A 16345-nucleotide genomic window follows, 5' to 3' on the forward strand; every position below is an offset into this window, starting at 1 on the left:
ACAATCTGCTCCATAACCTTCCCTGGCACCTAGGTCAGGCTAATAGGCCTGTAGTTCCCCGGATCCTCCCTGCAGCCCTTCTTATAGATGGGAGTTAATAGTTGGGCTCTAAATAAAGAGCCACACCACCACCCTTCCTTCCTTGTCTATCCCTTCTGAAGAGCTTGTCGCTATCCATCACAGCACTCCAGTCATGGGAGTGGTCCCACCATGTTTCGATAATATCAACTAGGTCATAGTTAGCCTGCCGCACAATCGCTTCCAGCTCCTCCTGCTTGTTGCCCATGCTGCGTGCATTGGTGTAGATGCACTTCAGCTGAGTCATCTGCCTCACTCCTAGCTCAAGCACGTAACATCTCTGGTGAGCCCTATTTTGTCCCCTTCCCTGTCATAACTAGTTTAAAGCTCTTTCGATAAGCCCTGCTAGCTCCTGCACTGGGATTCATTTCCCCCTTTGAGACAGGTGAGTTCCATCCATGGACAACAGGACAGGGGTCGAGTAAACTGCCCCATGGTCAAAAAACCCAAAGTTCTTGCCTCGACACCCGACTCTGAGCCAATTATTCATTACCTGTGTTTTCCTAGCCTGCTCTGCGTCCTTCACCACCCCAGAAGGTATAGAGCAAAACACCACTTATGTTCCCACTCCTTGAACTATTTGCCCTAAACCCCTGAAATCTCTTTTCATAGTTTGCTGGCTTCTCTGAGCCATTTCATCACTGCCCATCTGAACTATGAGTAATGGAAAGTAATCAGTGGAGCGAACCAGCTTTGGGAGTTTTCTATTTATGTCCCTGACCTGGGTCCCAGGAAGGCAGCACACTTCCCTATGACTTTGGTCCGGTCTGCAAATGGGGGCCTCCGTTCCCCTGAGAAGGGAGTCGCCTACCACAACCACCCTTCTTTCTTTCCTGGAAGAGTCAGTCTAAACACATGGAGTAGACTGCCTCACCCTTGGTGACCTCTTAGGGGAACCTTCCCATGCCTCCCCACTTAACTCCCTTTCAACTACCAATCCCGGAAACTTATTGCTTAGGGTGACCAGGGGACGCAATGTAGGTGGTGGGGGGGGTTGCCCACAGTATTGAGCAGGGACCCTCTCCCAACCCTCCCCATCCATCAGGTTCCCCCCTCCACCTGACAAGGACAGGCCAGGGGGTTCACCACCAATTGTAGGGTATCTCCCTGGTGCCTTTTCCTCTGGCATGCCAGGGAACTACTCTACCAGTCGATCTCCCACTCACAGTCCCTGATGGCCCTAAGCCTTACAACCTCCTTTTTCAACTCTGCCACCATGCTAAGCAGATCATCCACCTGCTTATACCTCACACAAGTGGAATTCTTACTGCTTTCCCCCGGCAGCAGCAGGCTGGAACAAGCCCTGCAAATGGAAACCTGGACAGCAACATTTCTAGGCAGGGCTTCTGTTTGGGTTGACAAAGCTTTCTTGGGGCAAGCTCTCTGCCTGGTGGTGACCATGGTTAACCATCCTGGTGCCCAGCAGGCAACAGCACGCTTAGTGTGCGTTGTGTTTGCCTGGGGTGCTCCATGGGCAAAAGCTAGCCTCCACTCTTCCTGAGGCTGCTTATAACCAGGCAGCCAGGGGTCAAGGTCAGGGTCAAGAGTGGGCAGTGCCAGCTCAATCCCCACTAGCTCAGCAGCCCATCCAAAAGCTGCCAGCCCTCCGGCACAGGCATAGCATTTTTGCTGGTTTCAAAAAAGCCCTGAAAAGAGCTTTTTGTTGGCCCTTTTTCACTATAGATCTCGAGCCAAGCACAGTCTTACCTGCCCTGAAGCTGGACTCCACAGTAATAACCTTTTGATGTTGCTGAACAGGAGAGGTGGCCAATGCTTTGTCTTTATACTGACTCATGGATGATGGAAAATGCCTTATGGGAGTGGTTACAGCAGTAGGAACCAAACAACTGGCAAAGAAGAGGTAAACCAATTTGGGCTGCTGAACTGTGGAAAGACATTGCTGCCCAAATATAGAATAATGTTGTAAAGGCGCGTCCTGTAGATGCGTCCTGTAGATCCACCTATCATGCTACTGATGCCACTTGGAGCAAGTGGATTGTGCTGATTACACAACAAGCTCGGATGGGGAACCTCAGTCATCCAGGAATCCTAGAGGTGATCATGGACTGGCCTGAAGGTAAAAAGTTTGGAACATCACCAGGAGAAGAGGTATTGCGTGCTAAAAAGCCTTATCATACAGTGAATTACCAGAAAATGAAAAGAAATATGCCCTGTTCACAGATGGATCGTGTCGTATTGTGGAGAAGCATCACAGATGGAAAGCTGCTGTGTGGAGCCCTACACGATGAGTGGCAGAGGCCACCGAAGGAAAAGGAGAATCAAGCCAATTTGCAGAGGTAAAGGCTGTCCAGCTGGCCTTAGATGTTGCTGAACGGGAGAGGTGGCCAATGCTTTATCTTTATACTGATTCATGGATGGTGGCAAATGCCTTATGGGGGTGGCTACAGCAGTGGGAGCAAAACAACTGGCAACTAAGGGGTAAACCAATTTGGGCTGCTGAACTGTGGAAAGACATTGCTGCCCGGATAAAGAATATGGTGGTAAAGGTGCGTCATGTAGATGCTCATGTGCCCGAGTCGGGCTACTGAAGAACAGCAAAATAACCATCAGGTAGATCAAGCTGCCAAAATTGAGGTGGCTCAAATAGACTTGGACTGGAAGAACAAGGGTGAATTATTTCTAGCTCGGTGGGCCCATGAGACCTCAGGCCATCAAGGAAGAGATGCAACATATAAGTGGGCTAGAGACCGAGGGGTGGACTTAACTATGAACGCTATTGCACAAATTTCTCATGACTGTGACACATGCGCTACCATTAAACAAACCAAGAGGATGAAACCTCTCTGGGAGGAAGGGCAATGGCAAAAGTATAAATAAGGGGAGGCATGGCAGGTTGATTATATCACCTTGCCACGATCTTGCAATCTTAATCGTTATATGCTTACCATGGTGGAGGCAACCACTGGGTGGCTTGAAACATATGCAATACCCCATGCTACCACCTGAAACACCATATTAGGTCTCGAGAAACAAGTTCTATGGCAACATGTCACTCCAGAAATAATTGAGTCAGGTAATGGGACTCATTTCAAAAATTCTCTTGTAAATACTTGGGCCAAAGAACATGGCATTGAATGGATTTATCATACCCCCTTATCAGGAACCAGCTTGTGGTAAAATTCAATGATACAGTGGGTTGTTAAAAATCATGTTGAAAGCAATGGGTGGTGGAACATTTAAGCACTGGGAGAAGCCTTTGGCAGAAGCCACCTGGTTGGTCAATACTGGAGGATCTATCAATCGTGATGTTCCTACCCAATCCAACTCCCTACATACTGTAGAGGGAGATAAGGTCCCTGTAGTACATGTAAAGAGCATGTTGGGAAAAGGGTTTGGGTCCTTTCAGCTTCTGGGAAGGGCAAACCTCTTTCTGGAACTGTTTTTGCCCAGGGACCTGGGTCCACTTGGTGGGTGATGCAGAAAAATGGGGATGTTCAGTGTGTACCACAAGGGAATTTGATGCTGGAGGAGTGCAGTCAGTAATTCCATGTGTATATATATATAGGTTTGTGTGTGTGTTTAATGCTTTTTTATTATGGTTTGTTTGTATATATTAAGCTTGATGTAGTGATGTAGAATAAGGGGTGGAATGTCATGGTTTTATGATTTTTGGTTACTGGTATTCAACATCATAACATCATGTAGTGCATTGGGAGTTCAAGTGTTAATGCTCCAGTTTTGGGCACCTGTCCGTAAGAGAAGAAGAACTACATACCCCAGGGGGTTTTGCGGTCAGAGAGGAAATATAACCTCTGGCAAAGTCACCTGATGCCCCTTCTTCCTTTGGCTCTCCTCCCGGTTGCTTGTCCCGACCGCACTCATCACCTCAGCACTACTGTAAGGCCTGCAGCTTTCAGGTACTCTCTCATTATATGTGATTTATTTGCTTCAGTTGTAATTATATTGTATTATAGTGTATTATCTTGCATTCCGATACCGTATTTAGTAAATTAGTTTGTTTCTCCTCAGATCGTTGCCACTGTTTTTAATTATTTTGGGGTCCCCTGTTCCCCTTTTCCGGAGGTGCGGATTTTGCAAAATCCCTCCACCCCGCTTGTCACAGAACTGGGCCAAACCAGCCTGTAAACCGTTGACACATTTTCTGCTTCAGTTCATGTGATTTTTTAATTGGCTTGGGTTGGAAGGAACCTCAAAGATCATTCTCCAAGACTCCTTTAGAAATGGTGCTTTTCTCCTAAACCATTTGCATGCTTTTGCAAACACTGCCTCACAAAGAAGTATTCTAACCAAGCATTAGAGAAAAAGAGAGTCCTCCAGTTCTGTGTTCATACAACTCTTGTTTTTCTGTCCTTTCCACCCCATTGCTTAGCTCTGCTTCTCCAGCGCAATATCCACATCATGAAAGAAGCAGAGACAGATCCCCTTTCTAAACAGCTCCATCTGCTGATGGAATCCGACCAGAGGTCACCCCCTGACCCCCTGGCATGGCCCTGGGGTGGTTCATTTGTGAAGGGGATTTTGTTTCAGTGCCTGGGTTTAGGTGAATGGCACTGTACTGCCTGGAGCCATGCCATGCCATCTTCCTCATTAACTGCAAAAAAAAAAAAAAAAAAAAAGAGAGAAAGTTGAGTCTTTGTGTTGGCAGTCGCTGCAGTTCAGCCCTGCATCTGCTCATTGGACTTCCTGTGGTTTTTCATCGAATCACATGATTGACAACTCAGTGTCTGCAGTGCATTCAGACTGTCTTGCTTGTCTTAACCATGAAATCTGACTTCTGCTTTGTCTGGCAGCAACAAATGTGATAGAGCACTGTGGTGAGCAGATTGACAAGAGCGGACAAGTACTGTCTGTGTGTAAATGATGCAGATCCAATTGGGATGTTACCTCCAGCTCTGACATTTAGAACAATGTCTCAGGTTAGTTGGGTTCAAACTGCCTGGGGTTGGCTCTGCTCTGGATAGAAATGCAGACAATGCTCTGCTGGACCTGTTTTTATCAGGGCACTTAGTATGTCAGAAACAAACAGCAAATTATGAGAATGGCAAAGAACATGAACATCCTTCAGCACCATGGCTGGTGTCCAGCTGAGTGATGGGGCTGTGATTGTCACAAGCCCAGACCAATCCCTTATTATTAGGGCTGTTGTTTCAGATGCCCAATGTACGACAAATCAGGTTCCTTTGGGTGTCAACAAGTAAGAAGTAGATGTCCTTCCATGGAATCATTAAGTTAGAAAAGACCTCCAAGATCCTCAAGCCCAACTCATCCCCACCATGCCCACTGACCAAGTCCCCAAGTGCAACATCTACCCTTTGGCACAGAGCTGTATTTAAACATTCTTTGAACTGTGACAAATATCAAAGCTTTCTGGTGTTGGCCAAAATTGTTATGTGGTGTTTAGTCCTTGCTGTTAGAAGCTGTTTTAAGATCTGTCTGTAAAGTCAGAAATATTTTGAGGTGACATAAAGGTGATGGCATCAAGTATTAAAAAATTCAGTTGTTGGCAAGCACCCTAGGAGTTCTAAGTGAAAAGGTACTTTAAATCTAATTGTTTCTTTAATCTTAAAAAATGAATGAGTGCCGAACTGGTAGATCTTGCAAGCCAGATGCTGATGCAGAAGTTCTCTCCATGCAGGACCTCTCGGATTTCTCATTCTTAATGAATGTGAAAAATGACCATCACACAGCCAGGGGTCATTGCATTCATCTGATGAAGTTGGGTTTAATTTCCAAACAGAAAGTCAAATTATTCAAGTTCTCAGCTCTCCTGGTCCCACTTGTCATGGTTTTGTAATTTTGCTATTGGTGTTCCACATCATAACATCATGTAAAGCACAGGTAATTAAAGAGTTAATAGTCCAGTTCCGTGGACTGACAACTTTCTGGATAGCTGCTTCTCAAAAGAGAAGAAGAACTACATATCCCAGGGGCCCTCACAGTCAGAGAGGAAGATATGTCATGGAAGTCACGGGATCTCGCTCTCGGACAGGAGCTCTCTCTCTCTCGCTGCCTGGCAGAGGGTGTGGGTGTGCTTCCAAGCCGTGCACCTTCAGTTCAAAGTAGGCCTTTCAGTTTTGGAAACTTCCTCTTATTTTATTTGATTTATTAGTCTCAATTTCAATTAGATTGTATTATATTGTGTTATCCTGCATTCCGATATCATAGTTAGTAAAATAAGTTTTCGTTCTTAGATTGTTGCCGCTGTTCTGTTTTTGAGCCCAGCTCCCATCTCCCTACCCCTTTCCCTTTTTCTCTTCCCATTTTTGGGGGCTCACAGACCTACTGCCCCCCTGTCACAGGCATAGATTGATGTAGATAACTCCGTGACACCTCTGTTCCGGTGACTGTGAAAAAAGTGACCATTCCTGCCATTCTTTTTATAAAGATGTATTTCATTGAATCATAGAATCACAGAATGGTTTGAGTTGGAGGGGACTCTTAAAGGCTATCTTGTCCCACTCCCCTGCAATGCACAGAGACACCCACAGCTCCATCAGGTGCTCAGAACCCAGTACAACCTGACCTTAAATGTCTCCAGGGACAGAGCACCACCACCTCTCTGGGCAACCTGTGCCGGTGCCTCACCACCCTTATTGTAAAAAACTTCTTCCTTATCTCCAGTCTAAAGAAGATAGATTTGAAAATGCATGTATGTAATGGCAATGTGTATAGTCAATGGGAGAAAATATCATCTCTTTCCTTAAAAATCTCATTATCCTTGTCTGCATTCCCATTGTCCTTATCTACATTCCAATTATCATAGAATTGTAGAATCGTAGAATCATAGAATGGCTTGGGTTGGAAGGGACCTAAGCCATTATTATTATATAATAATTATCCTATGTTCCCACTGTCTTTGTCTGTGTTCCCAAGATAAAACTGCTCAAGGCATATGGTGAGTGTAGGAGAGCCCAGGCTGATTGCAAAGGTACAGCCTTTAATATGAAATTGATCATTAAATCACTATTGTACGATCACAGTAGATGGCAACATTCATCAGATTGCAGGGAGACTTAATAATATAATCAGTTGGTGACTGTTCTTGCTTGAAAATAGGAATGCTCTCTAGTTTGGTTTATGCAGAGAGCTCACAGTATAGTAGGAGCTGAGTGTCTTAGATGCAGCTATTGGAATTTTTAATATATCAATTGAGCTTTGTGTTGTAAAGCTGAAGACATGAGTTAAGCTGCATAAGGATCCAGAATGGTCTCAGATATCCTGAATATCTGCAAAAACAGTATCTGTCATTTGTGGCCCTGAAGATTCAAAAAATTCTCTATGTTTAACTCAGGTCACATTAGCATAATCACTTTTTTCCCCTCCCTCCCAGAAGGACTGCTGCACATGGTAGTGCTGGCATGCAGCCACTGTTGGGGTGTGAGGAGTGACAGCAGTGTGAAGGCTGTGCTCTGCTGGGAAATGTTGCAGTAGTTTCACCATGAGGTTTCACCATTCGTTTTGCTGAGACAATGCTGAGCTGAGCGCATTCCTGTCTGTATTGACCACAAGCCAGGTTTAGGCATTAGGAGGGAAGTGGGGAAGGTTACACTGAGGATAAGCAGAGCAGAATATCAGTTAAATATACATATTTACATACACATGAGAGTTTGGTTGGAGTGAGGCTTAACCTGTCCAAAGAATCATAGGATCATTAAAGTTGGAAAAGACCTCTAAGATCCCCAAGTCCAACTCCAACCCACCCCACCATGCCCACTAACTATGTCCCCAAGTACACAAATCATGGCATCCAGATTACAGCTGGACTTTGAACTGGACTGTCAGGAAAGAAGCCATCTGCCAAACCCCTGAGCCACAAAGTGCTAAGGAACTCCATACCTTCTCAGGAACGACAGGAGGGTGCCAACTGTGGATACACAGCTACGGACTGTTGGTAAAGCCCCTTTATGAAGTGAGTAAGAGATGGCCAGAGTGGTTGAGGGCAGTCTCTGCACTAGTGCTCAGTATTCAAGAACCCAGTAAATTTACGCTAGGCCAAAGAATAACAGTTTTAACATCTCATACAGTGTCTACTGGACTGGAGGTAAAAGCTCTCACCCCCAGAGGTTCCTGAAATACCAGGCCATCCCGGTACAGCAGGTTGATGCAGAAATAATTGTAACTAATATAGTCAACCCAGCATCTTCCCCTAGCGGAACTCCAGGAGAACCAGTATTTCATGACTGCTTTGAAACAACTGAAGCTACAGAATATTGCCAGTTGGACCTGAAAGACAAACCCTTAGAAGATGCAGAAGACACCTGGTTTACCAATGGAAGCAGTTTTGTGAGACAAGGAAACCGTAAGGCAGGATATGCAGTAACTGCTACTGACAAGGTAATCGAAGCACAACCATTACCTGTGGGGACTTTCCCTCAGAAGGCTGAAATAGCTGCCTTGACAAGAGCCTGTGAAATATATGAACAGATACTAATTATGTATTTGGGACGTTACACGCTCATAATACCATCTGAAAAGAGCAAAGATTGTTCACACACAAGAAAAAACAGCATGAAGCAAATCTAACAAAGAGCTTGGATATTATGCATTGTAAAGAACATCAGAATGGTAACACTGTACAGGAAACTGGATGGTGGATCAGGTGGCAGAACAGGTAGTTGAAGAAGGCTTTAATTCCAGACGATAAACTTAAAATCTCTGAACCTGAGTCAGAACCTGTAAAATATTCTAAAGAGGATAGGAATCTAATTAATGATTCAGAAAGGAAGACAGCAAGCTGACAGATGGGTACACGCCCAAAAGGAAACATTGTTGTGCCCTTTAGTATTTTATGGAAATTGGTTCCAAGGGAAGATAAGAAAATGTATTGGGCAAACAGACATTACAAAGTATGATCCTAGTACCAGAAACAGGGTACAAGTGGGCCTATTGGGAAAGGGAACCTTCTAGGGCAACAATGGCAAATTGATTTCTTGGAACTCCCAAGAAAAGGGGGGTATCGCTGTATGTTGGTACTAACTGATACCTTTTACAGTGGCCAGAGGCATTCCCTTGAAAAACGAATAAGTTACACAGGGTAACTAAAGTATTGTTACAGGAGGTTATTCCAAGATGTTGAGGAACTACTTGGTCTGTCAAGGAAAGCGCATTGTTGAATGTTAAACTCATAAAGAAAGGATGAGTCGGTTACTAATTTGCTTTATCTCAGTGTACACGGGGTGGTGTCTTGTTGCTGAGCAACTTGTCCGAGTCCCCTGGAGAGCAATATTCAGCTGAGGCGCGGCATGGACGAGGCCACACACCAATCTGGTTACTAGTAGCCAAGCCCTTTAATAACTGCACACAGCCGTTTATATAGAGGTACAAATAACATGCTAAGTACAACAAGGCAAGGTTCTCATAACTTGCGGTTGATTGCAGCTTGTCTCACGGCACCTGGCACAGAGGTCTTTATCGCAGCTCCGCATTCCTTTCGCCTACTACCATCGTTTTTCTGTGTGAGACAGTGATCCATAGCAGCTGTTTTGCTCGCAGTGACCCAGGGGGAGATAAACATGACCTCCCTGCGTCAGCCATCCATCCACAGTTTCTGTGGCAAGTTGATATTGTGTGCTGTTACATTTTGTATTTTGGTTGCAATAGTACTATGCTTTGTGTTGTTGTGGGTGGTAATGTTGTACCTCTATTTATTTAAATGTATGATTGTCACTTTTCTCCCTTCTATTTGGATCAACCTTGTATTTCCATATTTAACAGTGGCCGCTATTAAGGAAAGTGATAACACTCTCATTTGTGGGCACAAATATCATAATGGAAGTAATATAATGAGCAGGTGCCATTTGGGTAAAGGTTTCTGGTGGTTATGCAGAGATGGGAGAACTTGAAAGTCAGTACAGATAAATTGGAAAGGACCTTGTATAGGAGGGTAATGAGCACCTCCTACAAGTATCCATCCAAAAGAACTCCCACCAGGGATAGTGAGAACTATGTGGAGCCAGCATCAAAATACAAGAAGGTCTCTAAGCATAAATAACCCATTGGTGAGATATAATACAGGATATCATAGCTTTGTGAGGCCCCTTATCCCAATCTTAGGAGTAGCATGGCTGGAAAGAGCTATAGTAAGTATCTCTGTCACTTTAGAAATAACTGAGAATATAACGGCAGACGCCCTACAGGCAGTCCGGGAGGAAGTATCCTCTCTATCCAAAACTGTATTACAACAGAATGGTGCTGAATCCAACTGCAAAGGTGGAGAGTGGGGCTTATTTTGGGACACGTTAAAGAATAATGAAATAATCTAGCAAGTAGAGGTCCTGCTATATTAAAGAAAATGGGGGAACTGAAGAGTAAGAAAGGGTTCAGTAAGAAAGGGTCCACAAAAACTAAGGGTAAAAGAGAGTTAGAGATAGTTTACAGAAGCAAATATGCAGAGGCTGCTAGAAGAATGGGATAGTAACAAGATGGGATTAGGACAATGCGGGGGGTATAAGAGATAAAGATGAGGGTTTGAGAACAACTCGAGGACACCCGGCGAGGAGGTGATAAGATGTCCACAGAGCAAGTTAGAACTGGTTCGCGGGCTACCCCTCCCTCAGGGTCAGAAGTTTTCAGTGAGGAAGACTATGAGCTTTCAGAAGGAAGACAACGAGCCTTCACCCCATGACCACCAGGAGGAGATCCCCACTGCTCATGACGCATGTGCGGGGGGAGGGACCATATGCTAAGGGGTTCTTGAAAATATAATGAATATCTATATGAATTCCAGGAAAATCATTGATTATGTATTAGTTCTGCCTATATCTGTACCAAGCTTTTGTCCTACAGTGTGCAAGTTAGGAGCTATCCCCCTTGCACTCAGTGTCTGTGCAGCGTTGGTTAAACATACCTGATTTTATAAGTACTTTGTGGTTACAGAGTTTGATTCCGCATGTCAATTCTGGGCTTGGAACTCACCAGGAGTTGGATGCAGAAGTGTTGCTGACAACCTTGTCCTTGAACAGCCCTGGTTCCTTTAACAAAGGGAATAGTACTTGAAACAGAGTGCTTCCTCCCTCCTTCCCTGTTAGAAGGATGAGCTCCTGACATATTGTGAAGGCCTCATGTGCAGTGACAGACACTCAGTGCCCAGAGCTAAGCACTCCTGTTGGCATACAGCATGCTGCAAAGTAACACTGATGCCCTCAGCAAGATGACAGGTAACACGTTGTCACCCAACCCTTGATTGAGTGAAGCCAGGGTTTGAACTTGATGGTGGGTCCCTTCCAGCCTGGGGTATGTTGTGATCCTATGAAGAATCTGCCTGTGGAGCCACCTTCCTCATAGAGCAGAATCATAGAATCACAGAATCATGGGGGTTGGAAAGAACCTCTGGAGATCATTGGGTCCAACCAGGTTCAGCACAATGCAGGTGTCAGCTTCGGTGTCATTCTGTGCTTGGGATTTGCACCAAACTGCTGTAATAACAGCAACCATACAGGCAGAGTGGAGCAGTTTGCATGTTTTTGAGTGTCCCAAGTACATAAAATTGGATAAATAAGCTTAAAAGCCTAGTGACCAAGAAATGCCCCTTCAAAGGAGCTGTTCCAGCCAGAAGTCTCATCCCCTAGCACAAGGCAGCAGTGCACAAGCTGCTCAGAAAGCTGATAGGGCAGCCCTCCATTATTCATGGGCAGAGGCTTCCTGGCCATTGCTGGGCTTGTTCTGATCATGTCATGCCATGGAGTTTTAGCCTTTTAGTCTTAGCCACAGTCTAATAAATAAGCATAGAATCATAGAATCACCAAGGTTGGAAAAGACCTTCAAGATCATCCAGTCCAACCATCTGCCTATCACCAATAGTTCTCTCTAAACCATGTTCCTCAACACAACGTCTAAACATTCCTTGAAGACCTCCAGGGTTGGTGACTCCACCACCTCCCTGGTCAGCCCATTCCAGTGCCTGACCACTCTTTCAGAGAAGTAGTATTTCCTCACGTCCAACCTGAATCTCACTTGGTGCAACTTGAGGCCACTCCCTCTAGTCCTATCACTAGTCACAAGAGAGAAGAGGCCAACCCCCAGCTCACTACATCCTCCCTTCAGGTAGTTATAGAGAGCAATAAGGTCCCCCCTGAGCCTCCTCTTCTCCAGACTAAACAATCCCAGCTCCTTCAGCTGCTCCTCATAAGGCCTGTGCTCCAGACCCCTCACCAGCTTTGTTGCCTTTCTCTGAACACGCTCCAGGGCCTCAATGTCTTTCTTGTAGTGAGGGGTCCAAAACTGAACACAGTACTCGAGATGCAGCCTCACCAGTGCTGAGTACAGGGATACAATTACTTCTCGGCTCCTGCTAGCAACACTATTTCTAATACAGGCCAGAATGCCATTGGCCTTCTTGGCTACCTGGGCATCCAGCTGGTTCATGTTCAGCTGAGCATCGACCAATACCTCCAGGTCTGTTTCCTCTACACAGTCTTCCAGCCACTCTGCCCCAAGCATGTAGCGTTGCCTGGGGTTGCTGTGGCCAAAGTGCAGGACTCAGAAAACTGGTCATGTTTTATCTTACCCCCGTGAACATTGAAATGCAGATTTATCTGAGACTCTGACAAGTTCTTGACATGGACAATATTCAGAAGTAGAGTAAATGATTGAGCAGTGCAATGCAAAAATAGGTTCAGTGTAGCAACCAGTTCAATGAAGGAATTATAAATAATCTTTTTATGCCTCGTGGTAAATATTTTCCTTCAGCTCTAATGGTTCAGTTCCTTCCATTCTTTTTTCACTTACCTCTGTGTTTGTAGGACTGCCTGGTTGCAAACAGCCTTCCCTTTCTCTTGCAGAAATTGCCTGAGCTGAAGTTCAAGTACGTGGATGAGGAGCAGCCCGAGGAGTTCTTCATCCCCTATGTCTGGTCCCTTGTGTGCAATGTGGCTGTGATGCTCTACTTGAAACCATGTGACATCCAGCTCTTCACCATGGACTCTGGTTGAAGGAAGTCAAACCAAAACCACACCACATGCAAATCTGTGACCCCTTCCAGTGCGTACTCTAAGATCCCCCCACTTGCTGCCCACATACAGCCCAACATCCATATTTCAGAACGTCACAGACACACACCAACACCATGGGGTGAGGAACTTGGATGCAGCCTTGTATTTATTGTCCTATAACTGGAGCATAGTCTTATGGCAAAGGTAACAACTACCCCAGGGTGCTGTGCTTTAAAACATTGTGAGAAATCAGACCTAGGCTGACAGGTGGGGATGGGATGGGGGAACCCCACAGCATGTCGTGACATGATGTGTTGCTCTGCCTGTTACTCAATGCAACCTGCTGGGAGAAAAAAGTATATATAATAAAGAAATAGATAGAACTGTGTTTTTTGTTTTTTGGTGTTTTTTTTTTTTTTTTTTTTTTCCAAGAAGTCTCCCCTGGAAAACCTGTCTCAGCCTTGGAGTCACTTAGAGGGCTTTTGAGCTAATTCACATGTGTTTGCTAGGAAGCTGTGGGTCACTTTACCCAAATGACACCTGCTCATTATATTACTTCCATTATGATATTTGTGCCCACGAATGAGAGTGTTATCGCTTTCCTTAACAGCGGCCACTGTTAAATATGGAAATATAAGGTTGATCCAAATAGAAGAGAGAAAAGTGACAATCATACATTTAAACAAATTACCACCCTCAACAACACAAAGCATAGTACTATTGCAACCAAAATGCAAAATGTAACAGCACACAATATCAACTTGCCACAGACACCACCCTGGGTACACTGAGATAAAGCAAATTAGTAACGACTCATCCTTTCTTTATGAGTTTAACATTCAACAATGCGCTTTCCTTGACAGACCAAGTAGTTCCTCAACATCTTGGAATAACCTCCTGCAACAATACTTTAGTTACCCAACGTGCCTTATTAGTTCTACAAGGGAATGCCTCCGGCCACTATAAGAAGGTATCAGTACCAACATGCAGCAATACCTCCCCCCCCCCTCCTTTTTCTTGGAAGTTCCGAGAAATCAGTTTGCCATTGTTGCCCTAGAAGGTTCCCTTTCCTAATAGGCCCACTTGTACCCTGTTCCTGGTACTAGGAATGTACTTTGTAACGTCTATTTGCCTAATACATTTTCTTACCTTCCCTTGGAACCAATTTCCATAAAATACTAAAGGGCACAACAATGTTTCCTTTTGGGCGTGTACCCATCTGTCAGCTTGCTGTCTTCCTTTCTGAATCATTAATTAGATTCCTATCCTCTTTAGAATATTTTACAGGTTCTGACTCAGGTTCAGAAATTCTAACTTTACCATCTGGAATTGAAGCTCTCTTCAACTACCTGTTCTGCCACCTGATCCACCATCTTGTTTCCGGTTTCCTGTGCAGTGTTACCTTTCTGATGTCCTTTATAATGTATAATATCCAAGCTCTTTGTTAGATTTACATCATGCTGTTTTTCCTTGTGTGTGAGCAATCCTTGCTCTTTCCAGAAGGTACTATGAGCGTGTAACGTCCCAAATACATAATTAGTATCTGTTCATATATTTCACAGGCTCTTGTCAAGGCAGCTATTTCAGCCTTCTGAGGGAAAGTCCCCACAGGTAATGGTTGTGCTTCGATTACCTTGTCAGTAGCAGTTACTGCATATCCTGCCTTACGGTTTCCTTGTCTCACAAAACTGCTTCCATTGGTAAACCAGGTGTCTTCTGCATCTTCTAAGGGTTTGTCTTTCAGGTCCAACTGGCAATATTCTGTAGCTTCAGTTGTTTCAAAGCAGTCATGAAATACTGGTTCTCCTGGAGTTCCGCTAGGGGAAGATGCTGGGTTGACTATATTAGTTACAATTATTTCTGCATCATACTGCTGGACCAGGATGGCCTGGTATTTCAGGGACCTTTGGGGGTGAGAGCCAATGCCCCCCTTTTACCTCCAGTCCAGTAGACACTGTATGAGATGTTAAAACTTATTCTTTGGCATAGTGTAAATTGACTGGCTTCTTGAATATTGAGCACTAGTGCAGCCACTGCCCTCAAGCACTCTGGCTATCTCTTACTTCATAAAGGGGCTTTACCAGCAGTCCGTAGCTGTGTATCCACAGTCAGCACCATCCTGTCATTCCTGAGAATGGAGCTCCTTGGCACTTCGCAGCTCAGGGGTTTGGCAGATGGCTTCTTTCCTGGCAGTCCTTAAGGTTCAAAGTCCAGCTGCAATCTCCTATCCCAGATACATCACTTGCTGTTGAGTTCTTTGTGCCTTCTGTTGAGGAACTTGATAATCATTTAAAACAAGAAATTCAGCACACTCACAGTCCATTGCACACAGTCCTCTTTTGTTTCCGTGGCATCCACGTTCTGCAGTAAAGTTCCACCGTGGAATGGAGGAACCCAAATCTCAGGCTCACGAGTTGACCAGTTCTCAAAAATATTGGGCTGTTTTCACAACCCTGGGTAACACTATCCAGGTAACTGAGTCTCTTTTGTCCCGTATTTGGGTTTCCTATTCAAAGGCAAATAACCTTAGGCTTCCTTTAGCCCAACCAGGCAGAAAAGGCATCCTTCAAATCCAGAAGGTAAACTCCACCTACTCATTCCCTAACTTGGTTAATAAAGTGTATGGATTTGCCACCACAGAGTGCATGCATTCAACAACTCTATTACTTGCCCTCAAGTCTTGTACCAAATTATAGCACTTGCTATCTAATTTCTCATCGGCAAGATTAGAGTACTGTATTTGGTTTCACATTCAATTAATATTACTAATTTGATTCAATTACTAATTTGATTACTATGAGCGAAAGCTCATAGTCTTCCTCACTGTAAACTTCTGACCCTGTGGGAAGGGTAGCCCCTGAACCAGTTCTAACTTGCGTTGTGGACATCTTATCACTTACAATATGTCCTCAAGCTGTTCTCAAAACTCCTATCTTTAGGACAATGTGGGGGTGGAGGACATAATGCCGGCTTGTTGCAATCCCCATTCTTCTAGCAGCCTCTACGTATTTGCTTCTGTAAACTATCTTCACCCTTAGTTTCTGTGAACCCTTTCTTACTCTTCACTGTGGGTCACTTGAGGTGAGGGCTTTGTGTCATTGGCTGCTGGGCCACAGCTGGAGGATGATAGGTGATAAGCTCCTGCTATGTGGGTGGTCATGCCTCTTGCAACATGTGTATGTGACTACCTAGCTTGCTGGGCTCAGAGCAAATGGGCAGTGGGAGGAGCAGTCCTCAGACGGGAGTGTTACCAAAAAGCCCTGCTGCAGTCACGCAATGGCTCTGTGTTGGGTTATGCTTTTGGTAGAGTGGGGGGGAAAATAGGAACAAGGTCTGTGCTGCATCAACTTTACAAG

The 16345-nt window shown here is 44.8% G+C and overlaps 1 long non-coding RNA gene across 1 annotated transcript; it reads left to right on the plus strand.

Moving 5' to 3' along the window:
• Positions 1-3871: 3871 nt before the first annotated feature.
• On the plus strand, positions 3872-13803 carry LOC124417487. The gene is made up of 3 exons (XR_006932317.1): positions 3872-3956; positions 4851-4976; positions 12840-13803. It is a non-coding gene; the product is annotated as an uncharacterized LOC124417487 (long non-coding RNA).
• The last annotated feature ends 2542 nt before the right edge of the window (positions 13804-16345 follow it).

This window comes from Gallus gallus, chromosome W (genome assembly GCF_016699485.2).
Source record: "Gallus gallus isolate bGalGal1 chromosome W, bGalGal1.mat.broiler.GRCg7b, whole genome shotgun sequence".
NCBI classification, from domain to species: Eukaryota; Metazoa; Chordata; class Aves; order Galliformes; family Phasianidae; genus Gallus; species Gallus gallus.